General features: G+C 38.5%; 1 non-coding gene across 1 annotated transcript; it reads right to left on the bottom strand.

Moving 5' to 3' along the window:
• Positions 1-7,737: 7,737 nt before the first annotated feature.
• On the bottom strand, positions 7,738-7,844 carry LOC133314871 (small nucleolar RNA R71). Its single transcript, XR_009752016.1, has one exon. It is a non-coding gene; the product is annotated as a small nucleolar RNA R71 (small nucleolar RNA).
• Between the last annotated feature and the right edge of the window lie 10,630 nt (positions 7,845-18,474).

Raw genomic sequence — 18,474 nt, 5'->3', positions numbered from 1 at the left:
ACATGGCTAAACCGAGGATACGAAAGCTTACCTTGCGAGCTCACTATCCAATGCCAAGAGTCCTCACAGCTCAAGTCCAACACACAGCAGATCACAATCTGATTTAGGACCAGCAAGTATATCAACATACATAGCTCAAAAGCATTAACATAAAGGCTACGTTCTCCTTTTACGATTTACGTCTTAAGGCTTCCAACAAAGCCACAAGCTCTTAATCACTTGATTCTGACTTAGTTCATTAATTACAGAAGTTCAACTTCATCAATCCAGGGTCCCCAAACCCCTCAATAGCCTACTGTACAAACAACACAGCTACTGTTCTACGAAATCCCAGAATATCCGGATATTCCTCGAGGGCATATCCAGATATTCAATATCCGGATATCTAGATTGCCATATCCGTATATCCAATATCCGGATATCCATATTGTCATATCCGGATATCCAATATCCGGATATTCCACGAACAGATATTCATATATTTCACGATAGAATGCAGTTTCTGCATTTCGTGAAGATATCCTTCCAAGGTTGGCTTTTTACCGATTAAAGACACTTAAACATGCATTTCTAGGTGTTTTTGACATTACCCAACGTTAAGTTATCATCTTTTAACCATTACATGCATCAAGGTTTCATTTTTAAGCATAAAAACTCAAGTTCAAGTGTGATGATCATACCACAAGCTCAAAATAGAGAATGGAGGTGCTCTTGGAGCTCTAACACAGCCTCTCAAGTCTGACTCAGATATGTGCACGAAAAAGCACCACAAAGGTTAGTTCTTTAACACCAAAGGCCACCACTTGGACCTCCAAATGCCAAAACAAGGCTTCTCACAACCCAAAACCACCAAGTCAGAACCAAAGCTTCCTCACACAGCCCTTCAAACTCAGAAATGACACACCCTCAACACTCACAACACACTACACTAAGTGTTTGATTGACGTCATAATTGAAAAGAAAAAGATATTCCGCATTTTTAAATTAAGCGTGGCTTAAAACGATAATATGATAACAAACCGGATATATACGGGGTGTTACAATCATTGTTGTATGATCATTGTAGGTTACCTCTCACGAATTCAATAGAGGTGGATTAAGCCTTGAGAAAACGTTGAAGAGCATTGCTTGTGGAGTTGAGGTAAACTCTTAGAACTGGGGTTAATCCCCTTGTGTGTTCCACCATGCCCAAGTTTGGGGTGATGGTTGGATGTGTGCTCTTTGATAATGTGTGTAATAGTATGTTCATGCATTATTGACATGCTGATTTACATGTGTGTGGTATGTTGTGTGTTATTTCAATTGTGATCTCTGGCCAGTAGATGTATGGGTTTGGACTTTCACCGGTTATGCTCCTTTGGGGAGTTTCAGTCGGGTTTTGCCGTAGAGTCGTCTATCGGAGCGGCACTAGGGAGCACCAAACGTGGGACTTCCGCTGGATAGGTCTCATTGGAAGTTCCAGTGGGGTTTGCCATAGAGTCTTTCAATCATGGGAGAGGCGCCAGGAAGCGTCCCGGGAGAAGTTTGATGGGGTCCTTGAATGAATCCTTTAGTGGATGTTCTTTGATTTTTCCCGGTTGTGATATGATTTTGTATGTTATACTGTTCATTATGTATCATTACATGCACATTGAGTGAGCCACTGGGCAGAGTGGCCCTCCGGAGTAATTGGTTTACTGAGATGTATATGTATATCTCACCCCTCTTTGGGGCACCATTTTAGTTTCAGGTTAGCACGTTGGAGCTTCAGGCAAGAAGCCCACCTAGTGGTGGAGATATATTTTGGTGCATGAGATTCATGTCATTTTGGAAGATTTGTATATGCATATGTTGACATTCATTATGTAGATGACGTAGTATATGAACATGGTATTGCATGTAGTTGTATTTACCAAGCTTTTGTTGTTCACATGTAATCTTAAGTCCCTTGACTAATAGTTGTATTTTGGAATCCAACTGTATATGCCTCATTTTATCATTTTGGATATGGGTGAGCATGTGGGATGCCCATGCCACTTGGATTATGCTTAAGAAGGAGTTGTGTAAAGAATATTTTATGGAGGTGTATAATTGATGGAAGGGTTAATGATCTATTGAATGTGTTGAGCTGTGAAATAGTCAAATAAACATTGAGATGATAATGGATTAGGTAAACGATTGGAAAATTGGCAATTGTTGAAAACATAAACAGAGTGTTGCCCAATTTTCATATCTCATGATAGAAAAGGACCCTTTGGCCTTCTTGGAAGTTATAGATCTTTCTTTTACCTTTCCAAGAAGACGAAGATCGTGTAAATCGGGTTAGTATGACTTAAGTTATGGGTAAAATACCAAAGTTGGTTGCATTGCCCTATTTTGGTGTCTATCTCCAGACCTATGGCGCTATTAGCGTTGTGATGGCGCTAATAGCGCCAACATATAGGGAAAAGATGTATTCTTGGTGCTATTCGCGCCAAGTTAGCGCTGTTCACGTTGGAAATCTGGAAATTGTCTGTTTCTTGGCGCTATTCGCGCCGGTTTGGCACTGTTCGCGCCAGACTCTACGGGTTCAGCATCACTTTTTTAGAAAATTTATAACTTGGGCTACGGTGCTCCAAATTGAGCGTGGTTTGAACCCACGCGAAACTAACAAAGAAATTTATAACATATTAGGAAATGAGAATCATTGGAGAAGTATTAAATTCCAAGAGTAATAAAAAGATGAAGGCATTTAGTGTTAAACATGGATAGAATGAGTTTTAAGCTTTGTTGATTTATGGGAACCACTTAGCAGCCTGTAAATGTAAGTCATATGGTCTTAAGCTTTTGGATTTATAATTCCGCTATGAGTTTTGAGCAATGATCACAGTTAGTATATTGTCTGATACGATTACTGGAAAAGTGCAAACGATATTAAAAAGAAAAAGTTTTTTCGAAATTTCAAATTCCTGTAGTGATTATAAGCGCATGATGGGACGAAAATTCGTTCCCATCTAAGCCTATTTTGATGGAAAAATACCATTTGTTCCCTCATCAGATGAGCAACTTCAGCACTAAAAACACATGTTTTAATATCTTTTTGATAAAAACACAGTGGGGAACGGATGATGACGTAATCCTTTGGAAAATATAGTAAAAGGGGGACGGATTGGGAACATTAAATACACCTGCTCCACTAACTTAATCTCTCTGACCACTTTGCAGGTAACGTTGAAAAGAACTTTTCATAAAGCATAAGCGGTACAGCAATCAAGCACAAAGAAACATGTACAGCAGGGAATAAAGAGTTCCCATTGGCTAAGAGGAAAGCAAGGCATGAGGGACTGCAGAAGAAATAGAAAATCTCAATAATAAGTGTCTCATCTAGCAATTTGCATCCTTCTAAGCACTGTTCACACCGCCCCGTTCTTGCAGTCAAGAGACCAACTCTAGGGAAATTACAAGCTTTGCCATCCACTCTTCTGCCTATAAATAGGACGTTCCAGCACGAAGAAAATCATCGAATTCCTTAAGAAGAGATCACTTAGTTTATTTTCTAGTTTTTACATTTCTGTTGTATAGTTTTAGTATTAGCTAAGGGACAACAACTTCTTCTCTATTCTGTATCACCCATTTGAGACTCCTCACGAGCAGCAACCATATTTCTCCATTTTTACTTTTATTTTAACCTAATTTGTTACCAGTTAAATATACGTGTTATTTCTCTTCTTTTCCACTCGTTATCTCTGAACTGAATCTCGGGTCTGTAAGAACCCACACTGTAAATTAAAGAAATTAATTAATTAAATGTGAGAAATTAGGAAATAATTCTATAATTGACCTTAATAATTATGATAAGGCTTAAATAATGATGGTAAGTGATTAATAATGCTGAAAGTCGCTTTTTGGAAGAAAAGTGCAGATACCGGTTCTGCTATTCGGTATAAATGCGTATCGATGAAGTATCCATGAAAATTACGAAAAATGTGTATATGTCACTAGAATAATATATAGGACTTGTAAAGCAAGTTTCAAGTTAAAATAATAAGAACAGGTGCCAGAACTGATACTGGCTATGGAAAAGCGCGTACCGAAAAGGTGCTGCGAAAAATAAAATAAAAATATAAAAAATCTTAGAAAAATGAGTAGGTTTAGAATCCTAAGTTTGGGATTAAAATGATAAGCGTAGCTATTAGTGCTAATACTGTGGGATTAAATTAATGAAACTATATAAGCCTAAGGGCACAAAACCCTAGGCCATAATTTGGCTGCTACGTGAGGCCTGTGAGAGCTGGCCACCTTTAGCCATTTTTCTCCTTTCATGAACTTGAGCTCCATGCACCTTTGTGAGCCAAGAACTCATCTTTTCCCTTTGATTCCTTCACACTAAACCTTGTAAACACTTAGTAATTGATTGTAAGGAGGTTGAAAAGCCTTGTTGTTGAGTGTGGCTTCTGGTTTGTGGGGTTTGGTGGGCTGAGTTGGTGGGTTCCTCTTGGGAAGGCCATTGTCTTGGCATTTTAGGCTTCAAGGAGCCATCTTTGAAGAGAAATAACCCATCTTTGTGTGCCATTTTCGTGCACCTTGTAGTCAGAATCTTTGGAGATGGTTGGTGAGCTCCAAGAGCAACCTTTTTCTGAGTTTGAGCCTTTGGTAAGTGTCACCTACCTTGATTATGAGTTTTAATGGTTAAAAGTGGAACCTTGATGCATGTAATGACTTAAAGTTAATAACTTATGGTTGGGTAAGCTTGAACCCACCTTAAAATGCATGTTTAAGCCTCTGGAATCGTGAAATGAACCACCTTTGGAGTGATATCACGCGAAATGCAGAATCTGCATTCTGTCGCGAAATATCCGGATATGGATATCCGGATATGGGGTCTTGTGATATCCGGATATTTCCCTGACAAATATCCGGATATTTTGGGTTTTGCATGAACAGTGACGATACTGTTCATACAGAACTGAGTTATGGGTTTGTGGACCCTAGATTGTGGAAGTTGAACTTCTGTAATGATCAAGTTAAGTCAGAATCAAGGGATTAAGGGCTTGTGGCTTTGTGAGAAGCCTTAAGACTTGGAACGCGAAAGAAAAGCGTTGTCTTTATATCGTATGCTTGTAGAGTATAAATATTGATGTTGTTATTGGTCCTAACAGATTATGAGTGTGCTGTGTGTGGACCTTGAGCTTGTGTGGACTCTTGGCTTGGATAGCTAGCTTGCAAGGTAAGCTTTCGTGTCCTTGGTTTAGCCATTGTTTGTTCCACCATGTCCCATGGGGGGATGGTTATATGCATGATGTGTTTTCATGTATTGTTTTACTGAAATGCTATTGAACAGTTAAGTGCAAATGCTATATGATATGTATATGGTGTTCCGCCTAGACAGGAAGCCATGGGGTTGTCCTATGGGCGAGTACAACATGGGCGTGTACTTATGTGGGTAATAGAAGTATTCCTGCATTTCTCTGATCAGTAGAATAGTTATAACACACATGACATGAATATCTGCTGCATTACACTGATTTTAGAACTGATATTGAATTATTGCTTTTAGAACTTATATTGCACATGTAAGTGAGCTTGGGGTGGAAGATCCTTGAGGACCCCTTGTCTTACTGAGATTTATGTTTAGAGATCTCACCCCACGTTTGGGGCACCATTTCAGGTTCAGGTAATGCGGGGGTTGAGACCTCTAGCGGCAGGAGGCCGAAGCTTAGCTGATTACATGCTATAATGATGATTTTGCTGGATGCTGACATTGTTTTATCTTTACAGTCATGTTATTTGATTTGAGACTGCTGTTGGGCGTTGTTTCCTTATTTGGTGAGCATGGGGTTTGTCCATGCCACATTGACTTGACTTTATGTTTTTAGTTGTTTCAAGTTGTATAATTGTATCAGGATTATGTCCCGACTACGTGTTGTAGATTCGTGACTTAGATACTCACTTATTTATTTATGAGGTATTTCAGTTAGCTGTCTTTTTGCAATTTACATACAGGCAATGTTTTGAAAATGAATTAGATAATTCAACTTGGTAATGATAATGACGTCATAATTGAACAGAAAAAGATATTCCGCAAATTTTAATTAAGCGTGGCTTAATACGATGACATGTTAACAAATCGGGTTAACACGGAGTGTTATAGGGTCTATGGGATTTCAGTTTGGAATAATTATGTTTAAAGTAGTAGCCATGGGCTAAGTTATCTGTGGAACGGAAAAACTGTAAAGTTCTTGAAGAACTATTTTCAAAACTCTTGTGCTAAAGCTTTTGTATTTCTCTGGTTAAGTGAGCTATATTCATTGTGTATCAATGAAAATTGAACACGTACTGAGAAAGGAGCTTCCATAAGGAAGGGATTTCAGACAGCTTAACCAGAGGGGGAAGGTAGTGTTGTGGAAACAACACTGTTGGTTGCCTTAGGAATAAGGGACCACCTCATTCACTAAAGGTCCTGTGCTAAGTAATTGTTGGAGTCAAGGGAGCCATAAGAATATGGAAACTTGTAAGCCATTTAGTCCATGAGCTGAGGAATCAGAGTTGGTAGTGAAGAGATTGGAACAAATACATAAATGTTAAGTCCTGAGTAGAGAATATAGTTATTTAAGAATGGATCAGTGGATCCGTTCCTTGTGTTAAAACTGTTTAACTACTCCATATTGTTGTCTCATAAATATTATTATTACTATTGTTATTTTTGCTTTATTTAATCTTGTATCTATAAATCTCCAATTAATATTGTTATTCCTTCTCCCATCAAGAAAGATTTCATATATAACGACGCGACGAGCTGTTTGCTATCAGATTGAATCTACTATTTCTGAGGAACGTTATCAGGAAAATAGGGAATGTTTGACCAACCAGGTCATTTACTAACTTTTCTTTTCATTTTCAATCTTTTTAAAATAGTTTAAGACATTAATTAGAGTACTATCCTCGTGGGAATGATAATCTGGGCACTAATAGTCCCACTTATTACTTGATGCGTGAACTTTTGCACTTGGGTTGAAGTCAAGAGAACAAAAGTACTTTCTCTTGATGAACTAAAAGTAAAGGAACGTCCTTCATCGTAACATTATAAGCAATCAACAAGTTCACACCCAACAAGTTTTTGGCGCCGTTGCCGGGAATAGTTACACTAAATTTTGTCCTTAATACTGTTTTAAGTACATACTATGTTTATATTTCTTTTTTTTACTATTTTTGTCACATATTTTGCTTTTCATACTATATGTGTTTTATGGTTTATGAGTGAAGAGTCTAAAACAGATTCTCATCACTCCACTGAAATACCTAAGTTCTTCTTTGATCCTGAACCAGAACGTACTTTACACAAGAGAAGAAGAAATCTCAGGGAAAATATTTTTGAAAACGTGGCTGATAACAGTAATGAAGATATCCCTCCTGAACAGAACTTCAGAGCACTGGCTGCTCCTTCCAGGAACAGACCAGAAAGAGGAGTAATCCTCCCCCCTGCAACTCCCAATTTTGAACTAAAACCCATCATGTTCCACATGATAAGGGGAAGTTGGAGTCTTCAATGGACTCCCTGCAAAAGATCCTTACACACACCTCACAAACTTTCAAGATATATGTGATAATTTTAGAACTGAGGGTGTGACAGAAGAGAGTATGAGAATGAGGCTGTTCCCTCACTCTTTGGGCTTAAAAGCCAAAATATGGATGAAAACTCTCACCCTTGGATCCATACACTCATGGGAGGAACTCTCTAACAAGTTCATAGAGAGATTTCTCCCTATGTCTCGCCAAGTTGATGTTAGAGCAGAGCTTTTTAACTTTAGAATGGTTTATGGAGAAAATCTCTATGAAGCTTGGGAGAGATATAAAGATATCATTAGGAAATGTCCAAACCATGGGGTGGAGAGTTGGGAAATCTTGCAGTCTTTCTATAAAGGGACTGATCATACTTCTCTATCACATTTAGATGTTGCTGCAGGAGGATATTTCTTTACAGGTACTCTTGAATCTAGGTATGAAATAATAGAAGGCACTGCAAAAAGATGTCTCCAATGGCCATTAGAAAGAATGAGCCCAGTAAGGAAGCCAATCATGCAAGAATTAGACAAACAAATTGCCATGGAAGCCCAACTGGCCACGCTGATGAACGAGGTGAAGAATCTAAAAGCTGACCAAGAACAACCAAGATTGGAAGTCTTACAACTCACAACCACAGAGAATGAACCATGCTCATCCTGTGGTGATAATCACAATTCAACAGACTGTCCATCCACAGCCTTGGTGTGTTATGCAGAAAAGTTTGGGAACATAAACTTCACCCAGGCCAGAGACAATCAATAAGCAGGAAACAACAACCAAAATTCTGGAGGCACCATAGTGAAAGATCAGAACCATTACCCACAATGGAGACCACCCATAAACCAGAGACCATACAACAACCAGCAACCACAATACCAACAAGGCAGCAGTATGAGAAATAGAGCATTTGACCAACAGAGAAGACCCAATTATGCTCTGTTCCCCAGAGATGACCAACGCATCAACACCTTGGAGAATTATGTCAAGGAATATGTTACCAGGAACGATGCTGTAGTCAGAAACATTGAATCCCATCTGGGACAGATAACTGCTAGCCTTAACACCAGGACACCAGGAAAATCGCCAGGGGACACTAAAGTTCCTTTAACATCTTCTCCACAAGAGTGAAAGGTGAGTACATGTCTAGCTAAAGACACTAAACTAAGCACTGACTGGGAGGCCACCCAGTGGATACCTTTTCCCTCTAACAAGAGCAAAGGTTTTGGGTGGTTAAACTTAAACACAGAGCTCCCAAAAAGAGAGGGAACGTCTGATGTTCACCTCTCATCCAAAAATAATTGAAATATGTTCCGTAGCAGGAACATAGTTTTGGGCTGGTCCAATAACCACATACCCCCATCTAAATATATATATATATATATATATATATATATATATATAATATAAATATGTAATAATATACACATTTACTATTTCGTTAATTAATTCTGCATCATTGCTCTCAAATATATCTCGTTTTTCTTTTTCATATCAAATAATAATTTACAGTATTATTATTTTAATATTTTGGTATAAAAGACAAAGGGAACGTTCCCTGGCTTAGGAGATAAGAATGAAAGGGACACCTGTCCCTGCTGAGTCATGCAAATTTGTGCAGCCGTTATCAAAATTGCACTCATTGCAAATTTTGAAAACGTGCCCTGCAAAAGCAACCGCCCTTCAGCCATTAATGCAACTGCTCCTCTTCTATTTCCCTCTCTCCCACGATTCTAACCTAAACCGCTCCACCTTCTGAAACCATCATTAGCAGTTGCACTCCATTACCGCTGACCACTCGTTTCATAATGTTCCCCATCCACTACTTCCTCAACTTCCTTTCCTTAACCTTCACGTCCTGAAAAACTCCTCATTTTCCCTCCTTGACATGCTTATTTAAACCCTTCCCCTCTCTTTCTCAAACCCTACCATTCTCTGCTAAACTTAGAAACTTTTGCTTCTCATCACCTTTCTCTACACTTTTGCCCTAACCTTTCCCTCAGCTATAAACATGACTAGATTCTCTGTAACCGTTATCCCTGTGGCCAGGAACCAGAACTCGCAGAAGAAAATGTATCTCTCTACCGAAAGAGGAACATCTTCCTACAAGACAAAGCTCATCTTCCTTCCTTCGTGAAGAGAGCTTTGAGCAGCCTCAAATGGACCTGGTTTACCATAGAGCAAGATAAGTCAACACCACCTTGGTGGCTGAGTTCTTGTACCAGGCAAAGAGGCTGACTCAAGGGTACACAACTGATGTGGTGACTGTGAGGGGGAAGAAAGTATCATTCTCCCCTGCAGCCATCAAGGAAGTACTTCATCTCCCAACTGTTCCCAATTGCCCGTACCAAGGGTATGTAGAGAGTAGAGAAGTTCCAGAATTTGTGCTGGACGTAAAGAACTTGATCACAATTAGTGACGCTGTTTATTCCAAAGGAGCACTCTGCAAGGGCAGTTTGAGGGACGAGGCCAGATTTTGGGCTTTGTTCGCCAACACCAATCTCACCCCCTCCACTCATGATGCCACTGTTAAGTGGGCACTACAGGTGCAACTCTACTGCATCATAAAAAATATTTCCATTGATGCAGTACCTCTCATATATGGCAGCCTGAAGAAGGAAATCAGGAAAACTACTGTCTGCCTTCCTTGCCTGATTACAAAGCTCTATCTGAGAGCTGGAGTGAAGACTTTTGACGATGAAGACTTAGTGTTGGGGTCTGTCATCGATCTCAAAACATGGAATGGTCTGAGAAGCACCTACATCGAATCAGACATTCAATTCCCTGAAGGATACAACGTCAGATGTGACGTTTATGAGTTGGATGATGAAGAGGGCCCTGAGGCTCCAAAGAAGAAGACCACGAAGGCAACCCCTTCAAAATCTGCAACCACTTCCACCTACACCCAGGCAAGAAGAACTGTTTCCCTCCTACAAAGGTAAAGAAGGAAGCCCCTATTGCTACTGAGAGAAAGCAGGGAAAAAAGAAGTCTCATGCCAAAGCTCCCCCAAGAAAGGGGGAACGTTCCAGTCGGAGGCTGAAGTGATCCTTCAGCAGCCCAAAAAGGACAGAGGGAGCATCCTCTGAGAAACCTATCACCCTCTCTGACAAAGAGGAGGACAGTGAAGACAATGAGCCTATTTCAAAGAGGCTGAAGAAAGGAGGAACGTCAAAACCTACACCAACCACAAGGGGGACGTCCCCAAGTAGCTCTGCTGCATCTGATTCTTCTGATGTTCTGTCCCCTCCTACATCACCTGTTCATTCTTAACCACCACCAAGACCACAGCAACCCTCCCCTAGGCAACAACAAGGAGAGATGATTAAAGAAACAGATGCAGCACCTACTGCAGAAGAACAAGTGGCTGAGCAAGAGGTTCAGCCACAGAAAAAGACTGACAAAGGGAAGAGGATTATTGTTGAATCTCCTAAAAAGAAAAAGCCAACTGCTCCCAGACAAATCAGTCTGGGAGGACCTCTCTTTTACCCCATTATTCGTCCTGATACAACTGGGGACGAGGCCCTTGCTAGGGCTCTAGCAGAAGAGGAGGGATTGGAAGTTCCTCCACTGATGGAGGAACAAACTACAGTAGCCTCCTTTACTTCAAAAACAGAAGAGGTTGTGATCAGGCAAGCACCTGAAGAACCTCCAGCTTCTGGTTCTCAAAACAATAACCAGAAGAAGAAAAAGAAGCCAGCCTCCCTCATCCCAGCAATCCCTCTTGCATCAAGTAGAAAATCTTAAATAGGGATTGCTGAAATTTTTGAAATGATGGGGAAGAAAATGGAGAAGCTGCTACCTGAAGCACCATCTGTTCCTCAGCTGGACATGACCAGCACTACTGAAGAGCTGAAAGCTCTGAGGAACGGATTAGAACAACTCTCATCTACCTTCACAGATTCCGAGAACAACAGAAGGCAGATAGGGAGAAACTTCTTAGCACCATCCAAGCCAGCATCAAAAGCATCAGTGTTGCACCCTCTGCACCTACCTTACAAGCTGTCAGGAGCGAGATCAGAAATGCTTCTGACTCCCTGAAACATGCACACTCCATGCACAACACCAGAGCTGAATTACACTTGAGACGTCTCCTCAACCAAAATACTCAGGAACGAAAAGAAACCAAGGAAGCTCTCAAGGCCTTTGGAACGTACCTGGATGAGAGAATCCACCAGCTGGAAAATTGAGTGCTGGATGTTAAAGGGCAGATAGTGTATATCCATAATGGCAGGATAATGATGAGGGTCACCATTGAACACCTCACTGCTGTGATCAGCGATCTACTGAAGGATGCTGAAAAGTGATTACCAGAAGCTGAAGTAAGAAGATTAAGAGATCAGCTAGGAGGAGACCACCCACACAAGAGGAAATGGATGCTGAGAACTCAAATCTGGGCAAAAGGCACCCACATTGAAAGGAGAAAAATCCTCCTATTTTGTTTTATGTTATTTATTTCTTTAGTGTAACATCCTGCGAATTTGGGAAGTTGTATAATTAGTTAGGAACATGGAAGTTGTCGTGAACTCGAAATGTAAATACATGTTTATATATAGGGTGGAATTAATTCAAGTCATGAAAAATTATGTTAACTATAATTAGGTTTGAGTATGTGTTTTAAGAAATTACAATTCTGGTTAAGAGGATGGGGTTAATTTTAGGTACAAAATAGGTAAAGAAAATCTTAGTTGCTACCTTGTGGATATAAAATACATAATAACTATTACTATATGATGTGAGATAAATGAGCCCTAGGAAACTAATTTTAGGAAAACAATGGGTATTAATGGACTCGGCCCAAGGGCCATAATAGAAATCAAGTAGCCCAAATCTCATTTACCCTTACACTTCCCTTCATGCGTATAATATAGAGAAAATAATTTTGATTTCATGTTTTATCCTCCAAACCAAACCAGCCAATGCATGTTTAGTATGTGTCAAACAAAATCTCTCCTATCCTCTTGCATGTGCGACACCTAAGCTAAGAAAGCAATTTGATCCTTCATGCTATGTCACGGCCTACTGCCTTTCTTGAACAAGGAGTCTACCTCTCCAAAGCTCAAACTGATCTCCTCACGTTTCATGGAACCATAACAGAAAAAGAAAGTTGATCACCTTCCTCATCATCTCCTTATGCGTAGGACCAAGAAGAAAACCGAAAATCAATGGTGCTTCGTCTAACATAAATTAGAAAACCATCCTATACTCATCTTTCTTTAAGAACCGTGATCTTCACTAGGGGCAGAGTCACCTTCTAATTTCCAGTTTCATTTCTTCTCACGGCTGGGCTGGGTGCGTAGGAGCTAGGAGGGAGCACCTTCATTAATTCTATTGTCTTCTCTCCTTATTCGGCTGAACATCACAAGTAAGGAGGTAGGATGTTTATCTCCTTTCTTGTTTTCTTCTAATCGATGGAACTTGATTAAGTTTGTTTTGTTTTTCCATTGCATGCTCCTTACCCCGCCGTGATTGAGTCCATATTTCTCCTTGCATGCAACTGGATTCGACTATTGGACCTTAGGAAAAAGATGGAGGGCTGCTCGTGGGTCGATTGAGGATCATAGGAATTTAGGCAAGAAGGTAACAACCAAAAAAAAACCCAGCTTCTGCGTTTGTTTTTTTCTCTACTGCTTCGGTTGCATGAAGGGTAGGAAGTTAGCTTTGTTATTCTTTTCCCTGCTGTCAGCCGTAGAATTGTTGATTGTTGGTACTTGCAAGCAGTGCTAATTAATGTTAGGGAATGTGTAAAATAACTCAGTTAAATAATTGGATTGTTCGCTGTATAAGAAAAGGAATTAATAAATTTACACGTGTTAAATCTTAGTAGACAGCATCTTAAGAGCCGATTACATCCTACATAAGTCACACTAGCATATTAAGAGGTTAGTTTTAATTTATGATCATCCCCTTGTCTCTGCCCTATTGGACCTCTTGAACATGGGATTGAAAACTCAAAAAAGAACCTGAATGATGAGTGTGGAGATAGCTCTCGTATCAATATGATGGGCTGCTTTGGATTGGGTTATATTGTGTATCAAGTTTTGCATGAGTTAAATTATTGGACAACATGCTTTGGTTGCTTACATTAGCGCACCCTTATGTTTAATAGCGTTGGGCTGTAAGTAAATATCACAAGCATCCTTCTAAGGTTAAAATCCGAATCTGTATATTTAGGAAGTGTGAATTGTGCTTCTTGCTAACGGTTGGTTAAACTAAACGTTAAGTCAGAAAATAAATCTAACTTAGTGATCATGAAAATCGATTATATACATGGGTTAGGGGGCATTGAAATTAATTGTAAATTGTAGGAATCAAAGTTTGAAATTCTGTTTTGGTTTTGCTTGCTTAGGTGCAAGTAACCCTTATTGTGTGGCTGAATTTTGGTGCTGATTGGTTATTACTTGGACACGCAGGTAAGTGTTTGGTGATGAGACCTATTGTGACTATTAGCTAGCGTATGAAATTTTGAACTGATGCTCACATGTGCCTTATGATTAGTATTCGGTTATATGTTATATGTATTCTGCCTTTGGACTTGACATGATGGAAATTTCGGTTTGGGGAATTATTTGTGATTCGGAAGCTTGGTATTAAAAGTACGAGAAATATATGCTATTATGATCTAGTCATGCATATGCACTTCATGATTCATCTGTTTCTGTTTGTGTGTGCCAAACATGTCATAGCATCCAGCATTATGCATTCATTCTGGAAACCGAAGTATATAATAAAAGTAAGCATACGTTTGAGCACGCATCATATAGGCATCCCTACGGTACCAGGGTATGGGACACTTGGCTTCAGTCAGCATAGGTCACAATTGGAATCCTTTTGTGGAGCCACCTAGGAATTTCCACTGTGCTTGTTAGTAGTACGTGCACCGTAGTGCTATGAACGTACACTTTTGGCATTATATACGCAATATGACTAGTACTTTGACGTTATATACGCAATATGATTAGTACTTTAGCGTTATATACGCACTACGATGATATGTTAGAATCTGTCCGGAAATGATATGCTGAATCCGACTGTTTTGGAATTTTGTACCTAGTCTAATATTGTTGCTTTTCTGGTTTTACTATCACACTATTGGGATTTTTCTCACCCCTTTGGGGGCTCAATTTATATAAATTGCAGGAGTACGGAAAAGCATTTGATGATGTACTTGTATTGGAGATATTCTGTTTACATGCTGCTGTTGGAAATTCTAATGTCTGTTTGCTGATTCTGCTGAATGCACATGAAATATTTGATGTTGGTGTAATATTTTGGGAAGTTGTAAAAACGTTGGGAGATATATTATCTGGCTATATTTTGGGATTTATGTACTGTTTGTAAAATGCTTAAGGTTGAACTTGTTTACGAAAACTATTTCTGTCTGTTTTTTTTTAAATTCGGATTTCTGAAACTGATTTAGCGAGCATCTTGCGAGTTCTGTTTTTGGGGCTACAGATCTCCGTTTAAGACATAATTTATATGTACTTAAAGCCCCAGATGTCTAGTTTCAGATTTATAAACTTTACAATGAAATTATGAAATCTCAATTTATTATAATTTTTGCAAGTCAGGTCGTTGTGAAACATTGCAATGATTTGCCTTGTATTTTTGCGAGTTCCGTTTCGGGAGCTAGACACCTCCGAACGAAATGATTTTCATATGCACGTAAAGCCCGGAATGTTTAGTTTCTATATATCAAAGAATATTTTTTGAAGCTCTTGAATTCGATTTGCTATGATTTTTTTTACAATGCAGCAAGGTCATTCTGGAAAACGGTCAATTCTGCAAGATATGTATTTTAACGAGTTTCACTCTGATTTCTTTTGTACAACTAGATTTTAATACTAGATAATGTATTGTAACTTCAAAGTGCAGTTTAATTATTTTAATTCAATTCGTTACGACTCTAATCCGCTTAGCAGACAACTCCCTTGGATGCGTACATGGGAGGGTGTTACACTAAATGGACACCCTATATATAAACATGTATTTATATTTCGAGTTCAAGGCAACTTCCATGTTCCTAACTAAATTATAGAACTTCCCAAATTCGCGGGATGTTACACTCTCCCCCAACTTATTTTGAAGTTTGTCCCCAAACTTCGGCTTACCATCCCAAAAGCTGCTTATTTCAAGTGTCTAACACAATTTCATTCATGCGCTACGTTATGTTACATCCAGATAGACATCTATAAAGTCATCGAACATTTATTCGAGTAGTACAACAACAAAAAAAGAAGAGTAAATACCCTTTTTGGTCCTCAGCAAATTTTAAGTTGCCCGTTTTAGTCCCTAGCAAATAAAAAGGCTCATCGTGGTCCCTAAGAAATTCAAAATAGACCTATTTTAGTCCTTTTAGGGACTAATATGGTTTTTTTTTGAATTTGTGAGGGACCACAATTTCAACTAAATGGGTCCATTTTGAATTTCTTAGGGACCACGATAGGCCTTTTTATTTGCTAGGGACTAAAACGGGCATCGTTAAATTTGCTGAGGACCAAAAAGGGTATTTACTCAAAAAAAAAATTTGCACATTACTTGTTCATTAGATATATATATATATATCCAAGTTTTACTCATATGGGAGGAGATAAAAAGTTTCTAAACTTACTCGTAACAAAACAAATACCTGGTTCTCCTTTATCAACATCAAAAATCTTGCTATCACAAAATGAAGTAAAACCGACGTATGAGCTTACTAACAAAGAACTCCAGCTATCAACATTTATAATGAGCTCATGGATTTAGCACACATTCGGTTGGAAAACTAAACAAATCTATTCATAAACATTTCTTCACTATATCACTTTAACAATTGATACTAGGGTGGCATAAATGACCAAAATTTTCATTCACTCGATACGAAATTATAACATATGCAGTAGAACATGACAATATAAAGAGGCTTCTCAATATCCCTATATCATCCCTCACCCTTAACATCACACCATACTACTACTTGACTGGTCTTAAATTTTCATGTTTCCATATGAAATGCATTTAACAAGACAATGGCCTAAATGAAAAGGTTCCTTAGAATGTAGGGTTCCATCTAATAATAAGTAATATTACCTCCTATTATCTGTGCAATTATAAGGCTATTTAACTAGGATCTCCAATTACAAATGTTTCGTCTGCACAATGCACATGTTACAATTAAGAAGTGCCATTACTTCCTAACTTAATTCTTATCAATGACAACGACTCAGTTCACTCACTAAACACATCACACATTCGCATTATATATTCAGACTTTTACATTAATTACCTTACTAAATAAAATCATAGGCAGGATTCCATACTATAAGCTTTCAGGATGTTAAAGAAGTGAAACAGAGCGCATTACATTCTAAATTTTAAATGAGGGGGATCTTCATAAAATCACAAAAATTTCATGCTATTTTTCATACATATCATGGTAAGTGGTACCTCTCAAACAGTTCGTCAAAACACCCATATGAGGAAACTTCCTCGAGCTTTTCGTTGTCCTAGGTACCTCAGATGTAATTGACTCCACTGATCAGATGATCCATTAGCCATGATGTAAACTTTCCAATCAATGACACACATCACAATTTTGAAACAGATACCAGACCTAATCCACTAACATAGACCACACTTTCGTAATTCAAATTCACGATACTCACATTCAAAATTCTAGTTACAGATAAATCTGCCTTTAAAGAAACAAGTAGAGATTACAGTACACGACCTCATGCATGAAGAACACCCAATCCAATTTTTCTTAAATAGATGGCTAATCTCATTCATACAAGCAGAAATTATATCTATTCAGGAAGAACACCTCAATGATAATAATAATATAGTATGACGTACACAAACATATATCATACTTTTAAACATAGGATTTACAGCAGCGTATTTAAGTCCAAGATTGAATATTATATCGGTTAGATAGCAATTAAACAACATTAGGGTGCTCACGTTGAGTTCAACTCTTATATCACCAACTCAGTTTTTATATTAGATGTCCAAGGAACTATGCAAGTATAACAGGAGAGTTCGAACTAGTAACTAGCTCTAGGGACTTATTTATAAATAATTAACAGTTCCCAACAATATGAACATAGGTATGGGAGTTTCACATTAATGTAGATCTAGGACTCGAGTACACATGCAATTAAATCAAGAGAATGGTTTATCCCAGAATTTAACAGAGAGTAGGAAAATTATAGACTCGCTGTTTCTCCGTTAGTAGTTCAATCAAATCATATAGTGGATAGATGCAATTTAAGGGTCGATATTTATGGCAAAAATATAATTTTCTTTTGGAATCAGGTATTGTGCAGCAAGGCGGGGATATAATGAATAACACTCCATAAATTCATGTTATGGCACAACAAAATGTATCAATCAAGGCAGTTTGAACAACCTATACATCAGGTGCCGAGTATTTAATTAAAAACATAACTTTCTTTCAATTCATATTAGCCAACCAAGGAAGATCAAGTGTATTTCAGACACTACTTTAACAGCGTGCAGACCCACATAAGGACAATGATGCATATGTAAAATTGTATGCTCAAGCACCCAATGTGCCAACTTATGATTGCTTCGACCACTTGAACTACTAGGCGTGCAAATTGCATGTTTATACATCGGGGGCATTTATAAGGTGTACATTATATGTAAGAGTATGTAACACTTAAATGTTGGAGACTTGGACAAATTAGTAAAGCTCAGTTAGAATGGTAAAAAAAATGTTACACATAGTATGCTCTATGAAACATATGTTGGTTTGCGTCTATAGTCAATTAACTAGCTCAACAATTTCAATTGTAGTTCACTTAACATGAAAACCGAACTATGCAGCTAAAGAAAACATTACATGTAACCAAGTGTTCGACGGTTTAAACAAAGTTCTGATCAGAAATAGGGAAACTGAATTGACCAAATTAGCATGATGATGTTCATAAAGTAAATCAAACCTAAAGTCC

This window comes from Gastrolobium bilobum, unplaced genomic scaffold, assembly GCF_033153095.1.
Source record: "Gastrolobium bilobum isolate Gb01-03AN ecotype WA unplaced genomic scaffold, APGP_CSIRO_Gbil_v1 utg7295, whole genome shotgun sequence".
Lineage (NCBI taxonomy): Eukaryota > Viridiplantae > Streptophyta > Magnoliopsida > Fabales > Fabaceae > Gastrolobium > Gastrolobium bilobum.
Note: the sequence above shows the minus strand (reverse complement) of the source record. Positions and strands in the feature narration are given on the sequence as shown.